The sequence below is a fragment of the Pelmatolapia mariae genome, linkage group LG18 (genome assembly GCF_036321145.2).
Source record: "Pelmatolapia mariae isolate MD_Pm_ZW linkage group LG18, Pm_UMD_F_2, whole genome shotgun sequence".
Lineage (NCBI taxonomy): Eukaryota > Metazoa > Chordata > Actinopteri > Cichliformes > Cichlidae > Pelmatolapia > Pelmatolapia mariae.
The window spans coordinates 31884030-31906097 of NC_086243.1; the positions used below are offsets into that span (position 1 = coordinate 31884030).

At 39.9% G+C, this 22068-nt stretch overlaps 1 pseudogene; it reads right to left on the bottom strand.

The window, feature by feature from the left end:
• Window positions 1-3529: 3529 nt before the first annotated feature.
• On the bottom strand, window positions 3530-4607 carry LOC134616993 (E3 ubiquitin/ISG15 ligase TRIM25-like; annotated as a pseudogene).
• Between the last annotated feature and the right edge of the window lie 17461 nt (window positions 4608-22068).

The window sequence follows — 22068 nt, forward strand, 5'->3', positions numbered from 1 at the left end:
AGTAATTTTAACATTAGGAAACAACAGTTAGGTATGTAGATAAAAGCAGAGTCATTTAATTTGACAATATTTAGTTAATAAAGGGATTCTCCTTTCTTTGCTTTATTTTAAACCTGTTCAGGTTAATTTTATTTGTTTTATTTTTAACAGATTTGGGTGAAATTATTTTTGTCCAGAAGCTCTGACTGTTATGTGTTTGCAGGAGCCAAATGCAGATTCTCAGACAAAGTGAGTCAAAAGAAAATACTTTTAATTTTATAGGTGGAAGTTCAACCTCTCTGGGTACTCCGGCATTCCTCCCACAGTCAAAACATGCAATTAGTGGGGTTAGGTTAATTGGTGATTCCAAAATATCCATAAGTGTGAATGTGAGTGTGAATGGTTATATCTCTCTCTCTCTCTCTCTCTCTCCTGTTTTGCCGGGGCGGAACTCATGGTGGGTTCACGCCCTCAGCCCACGCCTTCCTGGATTGGGAACACCTGGGTCTCATCAGACTAGGTATTTAAGAGGGAGAAGGTCTGCTGTTCGACGCTGGATTGTTGTAAAGACTCTCATTAGTACAAGTCTAGCCGAAGTTTCCCGTGCCGACATATCAGACGTTAACGTGTGTTTCTGTGTCTCTAGATTCCCCATGTTTCCCCGTGTGGAGTGTGGAGAGAGGTCGGCGTGGACGTGTGTGTGATTTCCTTTTTTCCCTGGAACCCCGCCCCTCACGTCTTGTAAATAGCACAATTCTCGCACAGCCTGTAAATACACTTGGTGAAGAAATTGTAAATAAAATTTCTCTGTTAAATCACAACCCCGGAGTCCTGCGTGTGGATCCTCAGAGCAGCCCGTGACAGTCCAGCAAGAACACCACAAAAATTCAGAAGAAAAGTGAAACAAAATCCAGACTGCAAAACAGACAAGGTCACAAAGAACAAAGGATAACTGAAATTATTTATACGAATACATGTTGTGCTTGTCATACTAATTTATACACAGAGCTAATCAGGGGAATAGGGAACGACTGAACACACAGGTGAGACTCATCAGAATTAATGACGCAGGAAGTAAAACTAAATACAAAGCATAAGAGACAAATGACCATCAAATAAAATGGGAAGTCAATGACTAACACTTAGACAAGACCCTGACACACTGAAACGTCACATAAAAGAACATGGGGGGGAAAGTTAAGAAAAATAACATAAGCAACTTTTTGCAAACTGCTTCTGAGCAACACAAACTGACCTACATAACTTATTTTTCTTCACTTGGGCACACTGGATGCTGGTTGTTATTCCACTTGCTTTCGATAGTTAAATCTTACTATAATAAACTTTTACTCGTCTATGAAAGGGCCCTAAAGTATGTTAAAGGAGCCACCTTTAGAATAAGAAACCTCTAACTGCAAGGCAAAAACTGTAGCAGCTGAACATTCCTATGCTATCAGACCTCAAGATGCTTTTATCTACCTACAATCAGGCACTTGACCTGACACAAGGACAGAAAGCAAAACAAACAGAGACAGGACTTACTTCATACAGGAGACTTCAAACACAGAGACGGGATAGGACAGACAGGACATGAAAGGAAACAATGATCATCTGATGATCATAGAAAAGAAAACTCAAAATCACTATGAAAAAATATAATACTCAAAGGACTTAAGAGAACTCTTAAATCCAAAAGAAAAAAATCACGAGCCACCAAAAATCTTAAGACTCTGGGCCAAACACACTGAACTTTGACAGTGTTCAGTGTGAGATGAGCAGTCAGAGACTAATTATTCTTAATCTTTATCCTTTGTCTCCCCACATTCTCCTCCTCTACCTCCACTCCTTCATTTTCTTTGTTCTTCTTTGTAAAAGAGGAAGACAGGGAGAAGCCGCTCTCTTTCCCCCCCACACACTCTCCCACCTCTGACTCTCCATCATTAGTTACGACCACAGGTGGACCTCTGCAAGCATGTGAAAATAAAAGGTTTTGTTTTGTACTGCATACATTAACATTAAATTCAAAGCTGATTTCAGAAAATTAATCTTTATTCAGGCTTAGCTGTATTTAGGTGGTCACTCTGCATTGACCTAAAAATATACCCAAGGAAAAGTGCAAATGGTTAGTAGCAAGTATCATCCATGAAAAAGAGAGGAGCAGAGAAAGGCCTGTGAAAAGTCCTGAAAGGGTTTCTTTATAGTGCACCTGAGCCTGACCTGCTCACGTATGTTCATCCAAAATCGGGTCAGCTCCACCTAGCAGGTACCTGAATGAGACAGAGACAGAGAACAAGAAAACAGGGTCTGGCCTGTGGCTATCACACAGTGAATACTGTAATCATTATGTCAACATTATGTGCAAACAGAAATTTACTTTTACTTTACTGCTCAGCCTTGTAAAAGGTGTAACTGTCACGAACATTTAGAAAGCTTCATATGTTTATGAGTTATTATGTAATATTTACAGAATCAGTTTTACTTTGATGCAGTATTTGAAAAGAATTCCTGGAATCCGAAGCTTTTTCTTACATGTCTGTGTGTGCATTAATTTCTCATTTCATTTATACGATGATGTGTTCAGGTTTGAGGATCTCCTGCGGCTTTTTGGAGACTTTCATTGATTCTAATATAACACTGGGTATGGACCTAATAACAGAATTAAATTCTGTATAATGTAAAAACCAAAAAATAAACCCCATATTCCAAAGGAAAACACACCCAAACTAACACCAGTCTGACGTCAAGATCCTGGAATGAAGACTGAAGAAAAGACTTTGTTCAAAAATTTATTTATTAGAAAACCCTTCAGCTGGTTCCCACATTAAACAATGAACATAATGACTAATCTCCTCATCAAGTGTAATCACAGAAACCATGTTCTGATAACACCCCATTTGTTTTTTGATTTAGGAAATAAAAACTGTGATAATGGAGCCCATGAAGTGAAGGAGAAACAACAACATACAAAAACATTAATATACATGTTAAAGAAAATTTAGATTTACATTTAGATTTAAGATTTACATTTGGAAAAATATATATGTTTAAAATGAAAATCATAAAATTATTATGAGCAGTGATAGCCTCCACGACTAAAGAGACATGGGAAGTTTCCCTTCGAAAAACTAGCAAAATTAACCAAAATTAACTAACAAAATAATCAAGGAAATAAAATATGAAATACCTACAACAAAAATAATACCAACCCATGAACAGACAAATCTAGAAGTAACACTAACAACACTCAATGGGGAGGGCTCCACAACGGAGGCGTCTCTCCTGCCTCTTTAGCTCTGATGGTGAAAGTAAAACATCCACTTCATTGAATGTCATTAGAATTTTTTTCTACTATTTTTTAACATTTTCACTTGTTTCTGGAGTTCCCTTTTTCTGAGATCTAAGAAATAATTCTTTGATTGATGCTGTACACGGGAAAACGATACACGGGGAAGCACTAATGGGGTGCAGGGAGGCACTACGCGAGGGGGGTGAAATGCACCCACAGGGCGTCTCTCCTGATTAGGTAATAAAACATCGTCTTCAGTGACTGTCAGTGAGATGTTTGTCCATTCCTCTCTCAGAATGTCCTGTAGTTTATCTCTGACCTCTGACACAGCTGCTGTCACATCCTCAAAGTACCTCAGAGGACGGATATTGATGCTGGATGAGTCTGTAGACTCACTGAGTGCTGACAGTGAGGGGTAGTTGTGTAGAAACTGGATGTGATCCTCTGTGTGTGAGAGCTGCTTCAGCTCAGCATCTTTCCTCTTCAGCTCAGTGATCTCCTGCTCCAGCTTCTCCTCAAGCTCTTTGACTCGACTCACTTCAGTTTCCTGCTGGGATCTGATCTGCTGCTTCACATCAGAGCTTCTTTTCTGGATGAGATGGATCAGCTCAGTGAAGATCATCACACTGTGCTCCACTGTTTGATCAGCAGACTGATTGATGGCCTCCACCTCCTGTTGAAGCAGCTTCACATCTTTCTCTCTGTCCTGGATTCTCTGCTGGATGTTTTGTCGACTCACCTCCAGCTCTCTCTGCCTCTCAGTCCTTTCTGCTGCAGCTGAGACTGTGTCGTGGCCTTTATGTTCATCCACAGAGCAGAGATAACAGATACTCTGCTGATCAGTACGGCAGAACATCTTCATCACCTCATCATGACGAGAGCAGATGTTCTCCTGGAGCTTCTTGGCGGGCTCCACCAGCTTGTGTTTCTTTAATTGAGCTGTTACATAATGAGGCTGAAGGTGTTTCTTACAGTAAGATGCCAGACAGACTAAACAGGACTTGAAGGCTTTCATTTTTCTTCCAGTGCAGACATCACAGGCCACATCTTCAGGTCCAGCATAGCAGTGATCAGCAGGAGCAGCTTGGAGTCCAGTCTTCTTCAGCTGCTCCACTAAATCTGCTAACATGGTGTTTTTCACCAGGACAGGCCTCGGTGTGAAAGTCTGTCTGCACTGAGGGCAGCTGTAGATTTTCTTCTTTTCCTCTTCATCCCAGAAACTTTTAATACAGTTCATGCAGTAGCTGTGTCCACAGGGAATAGTCACCGGATCCTTCAGAAGAACCAAACAGATCGAACAAGAGAAGGTTTCTTGGTCCAGCTGAACAGTTTTCTGTGCCATTTCACCTCTCAATGTCAGTGACTGTATGAGTTTCACTTCCTTATAACTGACACTTGGTTACACCTATTCACAACCTGTAAATCTGGAAACAGGTGGAAAGAGAGGAGGTGCTAAGTTAGATAGGAGGACAAAGAGGAAGGGTTATCAGGCTGTACTTAATACCAGAAAGAGTATGTGTTTAACCCTTTTTACACACTTGTCAGAGTTCTTTTTAAAATATTATTGAGTCTGACCTCCTGATGTTTCTTTTTTTTCCTTATTCAAATTGTTCAGATGAACAGAAATGGCAGACAGCTTGTCAGAGATCAATAGATCAAATAGCTGGAAATCTTTTTCTCCACATTTTAAACTTTTGGTCCAGAAAAGTAAAAGACAGAACAAGGAATGGAAGAAATTTCCAAATTTATTTTGGGTATACTAGAAAATTAACCAACACTTATTGACATTTGTAAAAATTTTCCTTTTATGTTAGGCAGACTGGATGCTACCCTGGTCCTTTTTACCCTCTGCTGTTTTGCTGTCCAATTTGCTTTTGACATTTAAACCTTACTGAAGTAAAACTTGTCTCAGCTCAACTGTATTCAGCTTAGAGTGAGGATGCACATTGAGATTTATATACAAAAAACTTTATTGTCACAGTAAAATTCATGCAGCACTCTGCCTTGTTTAGAAAGTATAGAGGTCACAATATAAAACCAATATCATCCCCAGTATAAACACTCTGGCTAGACCAAAGTTTATGGGCATTCGGGGAACATAAACAGAACTCCACATACCTAAACTGTGTCATCAGGCTCATGGATGGAGTCACCTGAGAGGCTCTAGCGCACCCTGCTATACTCCTAACATCTGTGCTCAGACTGCAGCAGTTCTGCAGCACTAAACCTGATCTTTTCCTGCTTTCTACAGTAACTTGAGCTTTCAGCCTGCTGTCTGTCTTCATAGATGGCAGCTTTAAACATCATGAGAACTGGTCCCATCCATCGATAATGAGTGCAGCAATGTTTTGTTCTGTTGGGCTGTGACCGGGTAGCACTCACAAAGCTCCTCTCTCCAGACTCCCACATGACTGCTCGCTCACCTCCTTTGAAATTCCCCTCACTCTTGTCATTCATTCCTACAGGTGCTGCTCCCAGCTTCCTCTCTGCAGTGAGTAATTATTGCACCCAGTAGGTTGTGTCTCTGAGCCTGTAGTTTGACAGTCTAGGGATTGTCCATCCTTTCTTCATAAGTAGTGTTACGGGTTCGAAATTGAGGACGAGAGTAAAACAATGATGGTCCAAAAGAGGTCGGTCAAACAATTGATTTTAATGAATGCACGCAGCGTGGAGAGGTGCAAACTGCAAAACATCAGTTGTACATCTCTACCCAAAATACACTCTAGATTACTTTTATCCCATCAGGGTATTGTAACGCCCCTTCTTGCGTTTACAAGCACATAATTTGCATGTACAGAACATTCATGTATTTTAAGAGATAACTGCAGACACAGAAGTTCCCCATCCATCCAAATATGGTGAAGATCTCAGGCCTTTGAGGTCCCCATGGACTGGACATCCTTTCGTCACCTGTAACTAAGCAAACTCAAATACCACAAGAAGCTGAATACATTCAGGCCTTTGCTCAGCTACTATTTTACTGTAACCATATACTCAGGCTCTGAGTTATGATATATATATATTAACTCAATCATTTTAAAGTAGTTATAACTGCACCTGTAATAAACATGTTAATATTTGATTATGATAACCCCTGTAATACAAATTATAACATAATGCCACCAGCTTCAATAAATGCTTTGATGAAATGATAATTAATGTAATGTTAAGGATGATGGTTATATACAGTTCAGCAGTAAACTAATTTCTTTAAATATTACAATTCCCTCTCTTGATGTCTCTCCAGAGACATCACCACACCATTTCCTTGGGTCCCTCCTCGACCCACTCTGTCACCTCTACATCCATTAATGGCCTCATGGGCCCCGAAACCACCATTCCCAGGTCCACTGCCTTCGCTCTGACCCTCTCTAGCCGTCCTCTGACTCAGCAAATCCGAAAACCACCTCATGTCCTCCAGGTGGTCCAGTAATAAAACACCAGCTCCCACTTGAAAACACTTCATGCTTAAGTGGTCTCTGCTCCTTTTCTGGGTCCCTCTCTAGTGGAAATCTTCTCCTGTAAGGGATAAAAAACAAACAGCCTTTCTCTGCTACACCTCACTAACCTACTTTGTTCATCTAATGTTCCTTTAATTATTCAAAGTTGGTTGACAATATCATGTTCTGGGCTCTATCCATTATATTAACTTTACTTAATCTCAATACTCTTTATGTGTGTGAGCAACGCTTTTAGTTCTATTAAAAACACCCCGGGTAAAATATACACCATCCCTATGTCAGCCTAAATGTCCGCTAGAAAACACACTTCAAAATTTTCTATCATCATTTACGCCTCTTTTTGCTTCAAGCATATACATAACATACAAAAGTTACTGTTAATACCAGTTAGACAAGTTTCTATTATCTACAACATTTTGTTTCACCCGGCTCAGTAGTTGCCAAGCAGAAACAAAGCAACATGTGGTCCACCTTTACCCTACAAAATAAATCCATAACATGTTTGTGTCTGTAATCATGTTTTCCATTCATTTATTACACTCCACGCCATTCCTGCAAGTTAGGAGCTGTAAATTTAAAAGCTACATAAAGTCCAGGCCTTCGGCCTGGCCTATATTTAAATCATGTGTGTTTGTAAGCGTGCATGCAATTAACCTGCTATGTTCTCATCTTCCCTCAACATGTATCACCTGGACACTCTCACCAGTGAAGCTTAAAACCCTTTTGGACGGAACATCAACTCTAAACAAGCACAGTTATGCTTTGTGTATGAAATCAACTCAACCTGTAAATAGAGACATCACTGTTATCACAAACATATTCAATACTATTAAAATTATACTGTACAACCTGTTATTAATGCAGTCATCATAAGACAGATTATATGATAGCAATAAAAGAATCTCTAAATCCCAAATCCCAACAGGTCCTGCTTTTAAATCTTCCCTTTCTCTCCCTTCAAGTTCTGCTGTCTTAGTACAATAATTAGGTCCTCCTAATCCCATTAAATCTGCCATATTGATTCCTTCATGTGTAAGTGTCAGATTTCGAGCATCTAAAACTTTACTCAGTCTCTGTTGTGCTAATGATGTCATAGTGAACGCCTGCAAGTTCACATAAGCCACCACACTATGTTAGTCAGAACTTTTAGTGAGTATTCTCTCCCTACATGTGCTGTTTCCTATATTATTTTGGCAACCCCTGCTGCATGCTGTGCGCATTTAGGGTGCCTTGCTTCTGTTGGGCTCAACCTTATGCTAACCTACATAAGTACCTGTCTTAAGAGCGACCTCTGCACAGCTCAGACGCCAGTTGCAAGATCTCTCTAACATTAAAATCATCAGCTGTGACTTATATAGTGTTATTTCGGTACTTTATACTTCACTCATTTGAATGTTGTTTATATGGGGAGTTCCTCTTTTTGTGTCTATATTTATTAATATGCCTTGTGCACTAAAACTTCCTGTTTTTCAGTCTGGCTGAGCACTTGTTTGTGAGTAAAAGGTGGCCTTGCTCTACAAGCCAGCCTTCATTATTAAAGTACATAAAACAAGATAATGAGCAGATTCATATTAAAAATATAGCTTTTATTCCTAACACCAGTCCCCGTTTTTTCATTTCTCCCCTGAGAAATGAACTAATTCCTAGTTTATGACATTTAAGTTTACTTCAATACATTCCCATTTAATTTTTTTATATAGCGCCAAATCACAACAAAAATTGTTTCAAGGTGCTTCATATATACAGAGAAAAACCCACCAATCTTGTGACCCCCTATTGAGCAAGCACTTTGGCAACAGTGGTAAGCAAAAACTCCCTTTTAACAGGAAGAAACCTCCAGCAGCACCATGCTCAGGTACGGACAGCCATCTGCTGCGACCGCTTGGCGTCAGCTAACAGAGACTTCTTTTAACAGAGAGACCTAATATTTAATAATCCACATTTCACTATTTTATTCTTCGGTTCAGATCTGGATTCTGTATTGTTCTTTATTTGTTATTATTTATGTTTAGATTGTTTATTGCTAGTCTTGGTTTGTTGTTGTCTGTTTGGGAGCTGACATAGTCTCTATGGATAAGCGTCTTTTGGTGGGGTAGCATCGGGAGAGAAGCTCCAGAGAGGCATCTTCCATGTTAAACACTAAAATATAACAAAAGAGATCTTCTCAACGTGTTGTATATTTTAATATTTCCTTATTATTTTGTCATAAAATAAATCAACCAAATAACTTAAGCTGTGTGACAGCACCTTGCGTTTACGCCGGGCTGTGAGCTGCCCTGAATCTACTTGCTACACCCCCCTTTCACCCAATTTAATTTCTCAAGAGACTTTAACTCTTCCTGACCTTCCCCTTCTCTCATCTGATCATCTCAAGTACGTCCTGTACCAAATTTGCTTCCTCTTTTCAAGTCCCACATTTAATTACAAGCTCTAACACATTTGCCCTATACGGCTGTCTCAACGTGTTTCCTGTCAACTTACAAAGATACCAAAGTTATTCTCAGAACTCAGAGCTGAGGTTCCCCTTTCCTAAGTCTGTATGTTCTACAAAAGAGCAAGTCGGTAAACAAGTTTATCATCACAAAGGTTATTAGGTAAAGGTCACGTAGACATTTGCTTAGTAACCCTAAAAGAGCACATTTCATGTAGCTAATCACCTATATACAATTTTCCTTTGACATATCTGTATGTGCACGCCTAAATTATAACCTCTTATTCTAGAAATCAAAAATAACCTGAAAATAACACTTTCTGCCTCAGTTTTACCATACCTAAATTATCAAAAACCCCAAACGTCATCAAGTAATCCTAAAACACATTTCAACTTAAACATTAAATCCTGTAACTCCCCCCCTTTTTGTGACACATCTCATGTGTTACAAACTCAAAATCCTTCACTCAGGTTAGGGAATTAAAAGAAAAGGTTAATCATATCATATTAGGTATAGATGCTCCAAGCCTTCAAACCTGTGTTTAAGGAATGAAATCAAATTAATCACCATGTCAAATCTTTTCTTGGCTCCATCCACAGCCTGCATCCTTGAAACGTCCTAGAAACAAAAACCTGTGTGTTAACCAGAACTTCACACTTCATACTCAGTTTCTCCCACTTATGATCCAACCTGTGTTATAAAAGAAAACTTAAAAGAGAACAGTTATCAGTCATATGTCCAACCTTAGTCCAGTCTTTTGTCAGTGTCCAGTCGGTCCAACCTATGGTCTGCCTGGTCGTCCATTCACCCACACATTCACTCACACGCATTAACATCGGGTATTGGTAGACTTCCGCACAAATAATCAGATTTTCCACTTTCAGCAAACTCAGTTTATTTATATACTCATTTATTTTCTTTTTTGTTGTCTCTAGTAAAATAGTTCTTTATACTTTTGGACTGGATTGACTCGCTGCAATCCTCTTAGACAGGGACCCACAATCTGACCCATTGTAATTCGGAAAAGGTCACCTTACTTTTTATTTTCCTGAGACTATTGTCGGCGCCGTTATTCATTGTTGTCTTTTGCAGGCCTGCTTAGGACAAAAATGAGAAAAAAAAGAGAGCTGAGTATTAGCTCATCAAAGTACAAAACAAAATCACCTGACAGGTTTTTTCTTTATAAGTGCACTGTTACAAAACCCCTTAAACATGTCCATGTTTATTAAAACTCCCTCTTTAAAATAAAACAACAACCTCAAAAATCTTCAACAATCTTAAATTTCACCCATAGAACACACCCAAAACGTAAAAAGCTTCACCGTTTTGTACACAACATCCCCCTTTAAGCACTTTACCATACTCAGATTCAGCCTAAGATATAAACACGTTATAACAATATGTCAACACTAATTTATAAACCTCTTAATCAAATTTGCACCTCTGAACTGTCTACTTCTCTTTCAAGGCCTCAATCACACACACACACACACAGGAAGCTCCTCTGTCGTCACTCACTCCAGCTAATTTACGTACGGAATCATATCTCCACAAGTAAACTTGGCAAGAGAAATACATGTTTAAAACTTATCACATTATTCAATTATTTTCATTTTCTTTCTATACTAATCACTTACTTTGATCCATCAGTGTAAGAGCACTCCTAAGTCACCCTTTTAACTACTTTAATCACTTCTCTTTTGTTTTTGTTTTTTGTTTTGTTTTTTCCATAACTCACTCCCTTGTCATACAGCTTCGTTTGAGTTATTCCACAACTCTATTTTATCCAAGTGTGTTTTAAGTTTATTTTCTTCAACATTCACACTTTTTAACACTCATGAAATTAGCAAGCTCATTTAATTACATATGTTTGTGTTCTTAGCCAGGTTTTAATCACTATCTATGCATTACTCTTCATGAGCTTATCTCTGTAGGGTTAATGCATTTTCTGTTTGTATGTGTGATTTTTATAAATGTTTATTCGTGATCTTTGTGATCTTGTAAATGTTTCTTTTGCAGTGTTTCAGACTCCTTTTGACAGGGTGTGTTTTCTCTCTCTGGCTCATCACTGGTCATTGTTAGTGGCATTTCCCCTTCGCCTGTACCCAGCAGCTTTACCCATTGAAGTCCCGTCTCCTCCAGTGACTCCAAGGTCACTCCGGGACTTAGGTACAAGCAATCGTGACTGCGCCTTGCCTTAGGTTGTCCCAGGGTTTCGAGGTGGGATCTTACCCGTCATGGGCTGTCCAGCCTTCCATGCTCGCCTGATACGGGGGCCAACTGGGCAAGGGTGTTATCAGGTCTGGGGGACACACTTGTTCTGGAAATTAAATGAGTGTAAACTGCTTTCTTTATTTCATGTGTGTATTAAACTTTCCAACAATAATTTCACCTGTAACAGTTTGTTTACGTGCGTTTTCACTTCATTAATGTAATTGTTAGTTCATGTATTTATTTCTCTCGGTCTGTCTCTTTTCTAAAACCTGTAATTAATATAATTTTATTACTTTATTACTTTTCTTAAAACATACATTCGCTTAATCTTCTTAGAATTTAAGGTCTGTCTATTTCTCTGGGTGCTCCCCTGACATCATCAATCACTCACACACCTTCCTCTCACACAGACAGCAGCACAGTATTTCCTGTTTCTCTTTCCTGTTTCTACAAATTAATCAAACCCTTGTTTTTTCATATTTACAGTCTACAAACCCTCTTTAGTTTTACTAAGTCTTTGTCTAAAAACAATACACCCTTATTTCATGCACACTTTTAAATATTCCAAGTTTTTTGCATTTGTCAGTTTTTGTGACATCATTCACCCAATACTTTCATAATCGTCTCACACACACTGCCTCTTCTCTCAACCTCCCACTTTTCACTCATTCAATAAAATAGGTAATTCTACTTCAGTTAAGTACACAGTTATACGATAATCATAATCTTCTTCCCTTAATTCACAGACGTAAGTCCTTCTGAACCCAGTCCCTGCAGTCAGTCATTAGCCACTCATTAGTAAACAGGAAATGTCACTCTAAATAAGTCACAGGCATGTCATTTACATAGACACAGACACACACTCTCAAAATAACCAGCTTGCTGCAGTGCCCGTGGCAGACAGAGCATATATACAAACATACAAATTATAACAACAAATTATAACACCGAGACGTCTTATAAAATATACAAATATGTACAAGGCCTGAAAGCGAACAACCTACCGAATTTAGAAAAAATTTAACCTTAACGGTCCAACCGATAAACTCCCTGAGTTTTTTGTAATCAATTATAACCAGTCTCGGCCCCGGGCCGTGGTCAGATAACTAATACTCTAAGACAATTTAAAAGCGGCAACCAACTAAACCCCTGTCGAAAAGTTATGGTAGACTTCCCCGAAGTTATAATTGTAACGTTACACGCCCGAAACCCGGTTTCTATCGACCAAAAAAGTGCAAAATACCGTCCCGGACGGTAAAGTGGTCCAACCACTAGTTATTCAGGAGTGCCCCAGGCTCCACAGTGACCAACTGACTATCCCTCAAAAGAGGACAAGATCTAAGCGTCCTTGACCTTGGCAAGCGTTACCTCTGAGCAATGCACTTCTTAGAACATTCCCAATGTTCCGTTCTATATAATTTAATTACTTTTGAAGACACCCCACAAAAACCACAAAACCAACCACATCGGTGTCCAAGCCCGGCTTTATAATCAATTATAACTGTATGACCATATACAGATTTCAAATGACCTATTTCCTAAATTCAGTAGTCCAACTACTTTAACTTGTCCTTTACCTATTTCCGTTACTTTTACCTATTCCTATTTAGTAGTCCAACTACTTTAAATTCTCTTTCCTTAGCAGTCCAACTGCATTTAAATCCTTGTAGCAGTCCAACTGCTTTTCCTTTAATCAGTACTGTCACTTAACCTTACATTATCATTACTTCAACTTCAATTCTCATGAGATTTTCACCAAAATCAAAACAGACCTTTACCAGTAATTTCAGTGAGTAGACTTTTAATTTTTTAATAGTCAATCTGGCACAGTTTGGAAATAATTCAACAGGTAGTGCCTTACCTTTCAATAAGCCGGCTTATGTCAACTCACTTCGACCACTGACTCGTGTCTGCCTGTTTGAGCACCTTGGACCCTCTCAGTCTCATTCTCCAACTTTTCTCCCTCAACCTCGGCCAATGCACCAAATGTTACGGGTTCGAAATTGAGGACGAGAGTAAAACAATGATGGTCCAAAAGAGGTCGGTCAAACAATTGATTTTAATGAATGCACGCAGCGTGGAGAGGTGCAAACTGCAAAACATCAGTTGTACATCTCTACCCAAAATACACTCTAGATTACTTTTATCCCATCAGGGTATTGTAACGCCCCTTCTTGCGTTTACAAGCACATAATTTGCATGTACAGAACATTCATGTATTTTAAGAGATAACTGCAGACACAGAAGTTCCCCATCCATCCAAATATGGTGAAGATCTCAGGCCTTTGAGGTCCCCATGGACTGGACATCCTTTCGTCACCTGTAACTAAGCAAACTCAAATACCACAAGAAGCTGAATACATTCAGGCCTTTGCTCAGCTACTATTTTACTGTAACCATATACTCAGGCTCTGAGTTATGATATATATATATTAACTCAATCATTTTAAAGTAGTTATAACTGCACCTGTAATAAACATGTTAATATTTGATTATGATAACCCCTGTAATACAAATTATAACATAATGCCACCAGCTTCAATAAATGCTTTGATGAAATGATAATTAATGTAATGTTAAGGATGATGGTTATATACAGTTCAGCAGTAAACTAATTTCTTTAAATATTACAGTAGCCTACTGAGTAGCCTAATTTAATAAGTTATTTAAATCTTTGTTTAGCCTTTTTGATTATTGAAGAAATACAGGGAAAAGCAGTGATGGCCTGTTTGAAGCTTAAGCTCCAGCACATGTGTCAAAAAAAAAAAAAAAATCAACACACTGCTTCAGAAACACTGTGCCAAGGCTTGGTTTGTCTGAACAGAGTCCCAAAGGGCTGGTCCGGACTGGCCTCACCTGGGATACACGAAAAACAGTGTGAACTCTCATGGAACAGGGAAGAGCTAGTTGTAAAGTTAGAGGGTTCAATACTGCTTGCATGGAAAAGGGACTGATAAAACATGGGGCTAACTACTTGGACTCAGTCTTTAGTGGAATGTGTTTTGCAGAGAGCTATACCTGTTGACCGACTCAGTATATGGGGGTCGGGATGCGGTGGTGATCTACCAATCTCTTGTTTTGCTCAGAAGTCCTCAATAGGGCTGCTTGGGTGGCTTGCCACGCCCGTCAGCAGCGCCGCATGTGGTGCTGGACCACCAATTCCCCTTCTGACACAGAGAGAAGCAGGGGCTGGTACCCCAGGGAGGCCTCAAACGGGGAAACTCCGGTGGCAGCTGACGTGCTAGCGTTATGGGTGTATTCAATCCAAGCCAGTTGATCACTCAGGAAGACTGGTTGGATGAAACCACACATCGTAGCATTGCTTCCAGTTCTTGGTTTGCCCGTTCCATTCGCCCATTAGTTTGAGATGGAAACCGGATGATAAGCTGACTTGAGCCCCTAGTTCCTTGCAAAACTCTCTCCAAACCCAGAACGTGAACTGGGGACCTCGATCGGAAAATATGTCTTGGGGAATATCGTGGAGACAGCACACATGCTGTATAAGAATCTGGGTGGTGTTCAGAGCTGATGGAGCTTAGGCAGAGCAATGAAATGCACAGCTTTGGAGAACCGATCGATGATGGTCAGAATAACTGTGTTACCTGAGGATGGTGGGAGACCAGTGACGAAGTCCAGCGCGATATGAGACCAGGGGCGTCTAGGAATGGGCAACGGGCGAAGGAGGCCAGCAGAAGGTGAAACCTAAACTGGAAAAAACTAACGCAACACAAAACTGAAACCTAAAATGGAGATGCAGCGAGACGACACAGAATGATGCAGGAAAAAACACAGATGAACCAGCAAGGAGCACACGAGGACACATACTATAAATACACACAGGGGGAGACATGGAATGGCAAACAAGAGGAAGACACAGCTGAACCTAATTGACTACACGAGACAGGGGAAAATGTGACCTGAACACACTAACATAAGACATGGACCTTCACAATAAAACAGGAAATGCACAGAGACACGGTACAGACACTAAATAGAGGGGAACACAGAAACCAAACTCTAAGAACTAACAAAGGCTACGTTCACACTGCAGGTGAAAGTGCATCAAATCCAACTTTTTTGACCCTATGCGACCCATATCTGATCATGGTATGACAGTGTGAACGGCACAAATCCGATATTTTCAAATCCGACCTGGGTCACTTTCATATGTGGTACTGAATCCGATACATATCCAATGTTTTAGAAAGCGACTGCTGTTTGAATGGTCAGGTCGCATTAAATCCGTCTTTTACGTCACTGACACAAGACAGACGCCAATTATCAGCGCCGGAGAAGCACCCGAGAAGACATCGCGAACGCTTCCTGGCCATCCAGTGTACATGTTAGTGAAACTGTTGGGAAGACAACGTTGGAGAAACGTGAACATTTTATTTGTACTGTATAATCTGCAGATTCTGACAGAAATCTGCAACTATCCTTTGAAGCACCGCTCCTCTCTAAAACAGCAATAAGGACCATTATTAGGTTATTTGCACTATTATGTAAATAACAAAATAACTTAAAGCAAAAATTGGGAAACGTAAAGTCCGAAGTCTTTATATTAAGGGCCATCAGTCAAACAGTATTGTTTGCTCTGGGTCTAAACAGAGCGCGTTGTGTGTGACGCCTTCTTTTGCGCATACGGGCCGCTTTGTGCGTTCACACTAGAGCGCGTTTGTTGTCGCATTTTATTTGTAGTGTGAACAAGCAGACAAAAAAAATTGGATTTGATCAAAAAATCGGAATTGAGCATTAAGACCTGCAGTGCGAACGTAGCCAAAGACACATCATGAAATCAAAGATTAATAATAAGAAACAGAAAACACTGGGTCACTGACCCAGGACCATGACACAAACATCTTCCCCTCCGGGCCTGTTCCTGGATCGGGTTCTGCATGTGAAACTCACATTTTTCTGTCTTTGCAAACAGTCGATTCTCTAGCAGGCATTGCAACATGAGCCTCACGTGGTTGATATGCTCAGCCAAGCTCTGAGAGAAAACAACGATGTCATCTAGATAAATGAAAACACAATGGTTAACACATCGTTTATCACGGCCTGTAAAACAGCTGGGGCGTTTGTGAGCCCAAACGGCATCACCAAATACTCAAAATGCCCAAAGTCCGCGTTAAAGGCCGTCTTCCACTCATCCCCCTCGTGGATCTGGATGAGAGGATAAGCATTGCGGAGGTCTAGTTTAGAGAAGATTGTTGTTCCTTGAAGGAGTTCAAACGCGGAGGCGAGTAAGGGGGTATTTATTTTTAACCATTATTTTATTTAGGCCCCGAGAGTCTATGGAAGAGCGAACCCCCGCACCAAGGGGAGACGTGGAAGGCCGGATGATGCCGCAAGTGAGTCAGTTGTGTAGCGCTCCATTGCCTCACGTTCAGGTTTGGAAATGCTATACAGTCGGCTGGTGGGCAATGGAGTGGCTGGAAGCAAGTCGATCCCACAATGGACGATGGGGGGGAGAGACTGGGCCTTTTCCATACTAAAAAAATTGGCGTAGATCATGATATTCTGCCGGAACAGTTGACAAATCGGGGGGAGCGTCAGGCTCGGAAGGACAGGTGAGTGCATGGCTAGATGTAGCTGAAAATAAGCACTGTGTTATCCTCCCCTTCTCCCAATCAATCTGTAGGTTATGGAGTTTGAGCCAGGGGTAGCCTAAAAATAGTGGAGTGTAAGGAGCCTTGAAAAGGAACAGGCTGAATTGTTCAGCGTGGTTGCCAGAGAGAGAGAGCGAGAGAGAGAGAGAGAGAGAGTTAGAACTGTAGTGCAATGAGTGATGCTAGCTAATGGAGCACCATTTAGGGTCGCCACCTGGAGGGCCTCAGGTAAAGGTTAAACAGGCAGACCTAGCTTCTGGGCCAGGGCTTCATCCAAAAAACTTTGTTTGGCTCCTGAATAAATTAAAGCACTACGTGGGACTGAAACATTAGCTTCGCAGGACAGTGAAGGTGGGGCATGATGTTAGCTGTCACACCCGTCAATATCCCCAGGCTACTGACGGGCGGGGCCTTTTACTGACTCCGGGCATTTATCTGCAAAATGTCCCTTCTTCCCGCACGCAAAGCACTCACCCCCTCGTAGTCTTCTCCGTCAGTCCACAGATCTGAAGCTGGCTCGACCGAGCTGCATGGGCTGTTCTTCCTCTGACGGGAGCTCCTCCTGCTCCCGTCTCCACTCAAGTGGTGGGGGGGGGGGAGATTTTCATTAGGCTGTTCAAGAAGACCCCCCGAAGTGCATCTTCTTGCCAGCCAGTCTCCTCCGCTAGAATCCAGTAGTGATGTGTCGGTCGCGAACGAATTGGCTCTTAGAGCCGGATCTTTGACGTGAACGACGCGAGCCAGCTCCTTATTGGGAGCCGTGGGTTTTTTTTTTCTTTCTCTCACCCTCTTTCTCGCACTTTTATTCCGCATCACTCTGCACGCCAGCCTTGTGCTTTGCGCTGGGAAGAGAGGCGGTAGTTACACTCGCAGTAGCACAGGAACAGAGCCTGAGGGAAAGAGAGAGAAAGAGAACCAGGGACAACAACGTCACATTAGAAAGGTATAGTAATCATCCACAACTATTTTCAGTTGCAGATGATAAAGGATTCAGAAAGTTTATTCATGCAGGCCCATATGACAGAGAATGTGAATCTTCTTTTTGTTTTCATATTTTAATTTATATTTAATTGTGTTGTGGTTTGCAGTGTTTTGTGTTGTTTCACTTTAAATTTGTTTAAAAGGAAAAATCTGAAAATTTAAATAGTTAAAAGTTGAAATGTAAATAGTTGGTTTTTGTATTATATGATTTATTTATTACATTTTATGTGGAGTGAATAAATAAAAGTATATTTATGGTGGCCCCTAGAGACAAAGCACATACAAACTCCAAAACACGTAAAAACTCCAAAACACGTAAAAACTCCAAAACACGTACAAAATACAACAGAAGTGCTCCAGAATGCTAGGCGCAGTGTTACCTAGTGGCTACACAAGCCAGGAAGTACCAACGACCGGATTTGGTGTGTGGTAATAAAAGGTAAATGAAAGATTTTTTTGAATTATTTGAATATATATGAGTGCTTGTGCATAAATACACAAACAATACACATATGCTTTCAATTGTGTAATTTAAGTGATCTAGGTAGCTCTGTTTTGGAAGTTCAGTTAACGCTAGAAATGTGTTTTGGAGTTTGTACGTGCTTGGTCTCTAGGGGCCACCGCATATATTTATATATAAACATATATAAGTAAAACCACTTCTTTTTTTTTTACATTAGTAATTCATTTTGTGCATAATTTTATATTATTGTTAATAATAAATTAATTAAAGCAACAAAACAACCTGAAGAGCCGGCTCTTTTTAGTGAGCCGAGCCGAAGGAGCCAGTTCTCTAAAAAGAGCCGGAAATCTCATCACTAGAATCCAGAAGTCAGTGGAGAAATCTGCCACACTCTTCTTCCTTGTTTCAGGGAAATCATGTGGTGTGCGGCACTGTCGGGGTTGGATCCCTTATCAAAAACACTACGGAATTTGCACAAAAAGTTTTTGTAACAGATAGCAGGTTGCATACTTAACACAGCCTGGGCCCAATTTAGAGCACAACCTATCATTCCACCATTAACCTAACCCTGGTCCCATCTGAGGAATAAGCATGAGGTTGCTGTCTAAAGATGAGTGAACATTGTGTCAAAAACCCTCTGCTTTTATTCAAATCCCCATTAAACTTTTCCAGGACCGGCAGTGGGTACTCACGCTGTGGTGGGGGTGGAGAAGGGGGCAGAGGACAGGCAGCATCAGAGCTAAGAGACCCTTTAATTCAGCGACCAACTGCCGCAGCTCAGCTTGTTCCTTCACAACATGTTTCATCAACATCCAACATCTCACCTTGAATCGAGAGTTCCCGCTGGACCGGGACAGTGTCCGCTGGATCCATGTTGTCGGCTGGAATATTCTGTCAGGGCTGGTGAGTTAGCTGACCCAGACGTGGACCTATCGGTTGAGTAGATCAGTGCTTTTATTTACAGTGCTTCAATTTACTATTTATTTACCCTCTCCCTTTTCCTGTGGTGCATGGCTCCGGGGAGAGAGAGGAAAACACAGGAGAAGAACATAACAACACAAAAACACACACAATGGCAGGTCGGCCGGTGGGAGCCACCCGATCATGACACAACATCTTATAAGATTGGGTTGTACATGGTTAAATATAGTGTTGTTTTTTGTTGTTGTTGTTGTAGTTTTATTAGTAAAAAAACATCTTTAAGTCACAAGCAAAAGGAGAACACACAATGGCACATGTTTAATGCAATTCAATTCAATTTTATTTATATAGCGCCAAATCACAACAAAAGTCGCCTCAAGGCGCTTAGTCGCCTCAAGGCTTCCAAGTTTACACATGGAAGATTTATTCATGTAAATGATTTATTATTAAAAATAGACATATTAAAATAGACATAACAGAATTTTTTCACCCCCAAAAAATACATGTTCAAAGCACCATATCTGTGTTGAAAAGTTTCAACCGTTTTTAAACACAAACTTCAGAAAGTTTAATTTGGCCATGACTACAAAAAAGCCAGCCAGCTAAGTTCTGCAACTTGGTTATTCTTTTTAAAGCACATTGTGACAGGTTCTAGTCTTAAAAAGTGCTATATAATCAAACTTCACTTTCTAGCCAACCAACAAATTTGTAATCCCTCCACTCATGCTCGTTAAACAGTTGTTATGTGATATATTATAGAAATTAACTTGTCAAAACAGTAATAAGATGATAACATGACAAAAAATAGTGGGAGAAACAGACAATATAAACACAAGAGGGAGGACACACCTGGGGAACACAGCTGAACAGTATCAACCTGAGTAGAGAGGGGAAGCAAAACTCACATGACACGCACAAGACGAGGGACTGTCAAAATAAAACAGGAAGTAATTAACCATGGGACACAGGAACACAAAATTGTCACAGAGAATACAGAAGGACAGGGGGAAGAACCTATGGAATAAGCAGTAATTATGAAAAATAGAAACCCTCCCCAGGTGCTAATTAAACCTTCTGTTTTTAAGGGGCAGTCAATCAGAAGATAGTTAGCTTAAAACTGGACTGAAAGTAAGAGGAGCTGAAATGGTCCTTTTCAACAGTATGATGTTTTTTTTTAATGTTAATCATCAAAGCTATTTTTATTCTTGGAATCCAAGAATAAAAATATGGATTTGGAAATAATCACAAGATTTTTTATTCTTTTTAATCAAGGTACTACAATACATTTAAAATTAAATTAAATTAAAATCTTTGACACTTTTTATCTGTCTTTGAAAGACAAAAGTCAAAATTTACAGGAAAATCTTAGTTTTTTGTTGCCTGCTTCACTGCATCTCTTTTATAAGTGCAAGAGTACAGATATGCAATAATAGACCGTGGGTCATACAATATGCAAATTAGGGAAAATTTACATCAAATTAAATATGAGTAATGGCTGATTTGATGACCAAAATCAATGATGATACTTAGAAACACATTACATTACACATTACATTTTCATGCAGTTAGAAGTTTGAACATGCAGCTTTATTAAATTAACACCTGGTATCCAACAAGAGTTTAGTTTAAACTAAACTTTAGGAACAAAAAAGTAAGAATCAACAGAATTAAACAAAGAACCGACAGCACAGAAAAGTTTAATCTTCATGAAAAACACATGGAGTGACTTCAACGTCCACAATAACACAATGTGTTTGGGCTTATGTGTGTCAGTTTCCAGCTTTAATCTTATGTAACAAGACCTCTTTATAAGTCAATAGAGGAATGAAGTCATTGTTGAACTACAGCTTGTGTGTGTGTCACTTCTACAACCTAAAACAATAAAATATGATCTTAGAGTAATGTAAATTCAGAATTCTTTGTAAATCATACGAATAATCACCAAAAAATTAAACAAACAAGTGATATGGGAGTAAAATATACCATACTAATGTGAATAGGAGGTCATCTTTTCCCTCGGCTGTTAGGGTACCTGGGTCGGTGACCCAGTGTTTTGTGTTTATGGTTTTTTGAGTCTTGTTTAATCATTATTCTGTTCTCTGTGTATCTTATGTTTCCTAGTTATGTTTGCTTATGCCCTTGAATTTATTCAGTATTTGTTGTTTAGGTTGTCTTGGTTAGTATTTGGTCCCGTTCATGTCTTTGTCTCATGTCTTCTCTCGTCCCTTGCTCTCTGTCCTTTTTGCTCTGCTGCAAACAGAAGCAGAGAAAACTGGAGCTTCTGGTCTTGCCCAGATCTCTTTTGAAAAAGACATTTTAAAGTCAATGAGACTTTTTACCAGATAAATAAATAAAGAATATAAAAGTCTTCTACTTTATGATGGAAATGTTCTTTCTGGCTCAAAATGACATCATTTATGAGGAAAAAATTAAAACTGGCAAATACCAACCTGCTTCCACCTCAAGACGTCTGCGATTTTATCTGAATCTGTAGAAGAAGAAACAATCTCGGAAAGTCACTTTACTCTGTGTCTCACTGGATGTTCAAAGTTTTTAACAAAAGAGAAAAAGAGAAGCATTCTTAGATTTTAGTCTGTTAGCCCACAAGCTGAGTTTTGATCAGAGTCCTGCATGAGTCAGTGTTATTTCACTGAGACCATCACAGTTTTACACACCTGTTCTGTATGACTTTGTCTCAGGTTTGCGGTGATATCCAGCACTC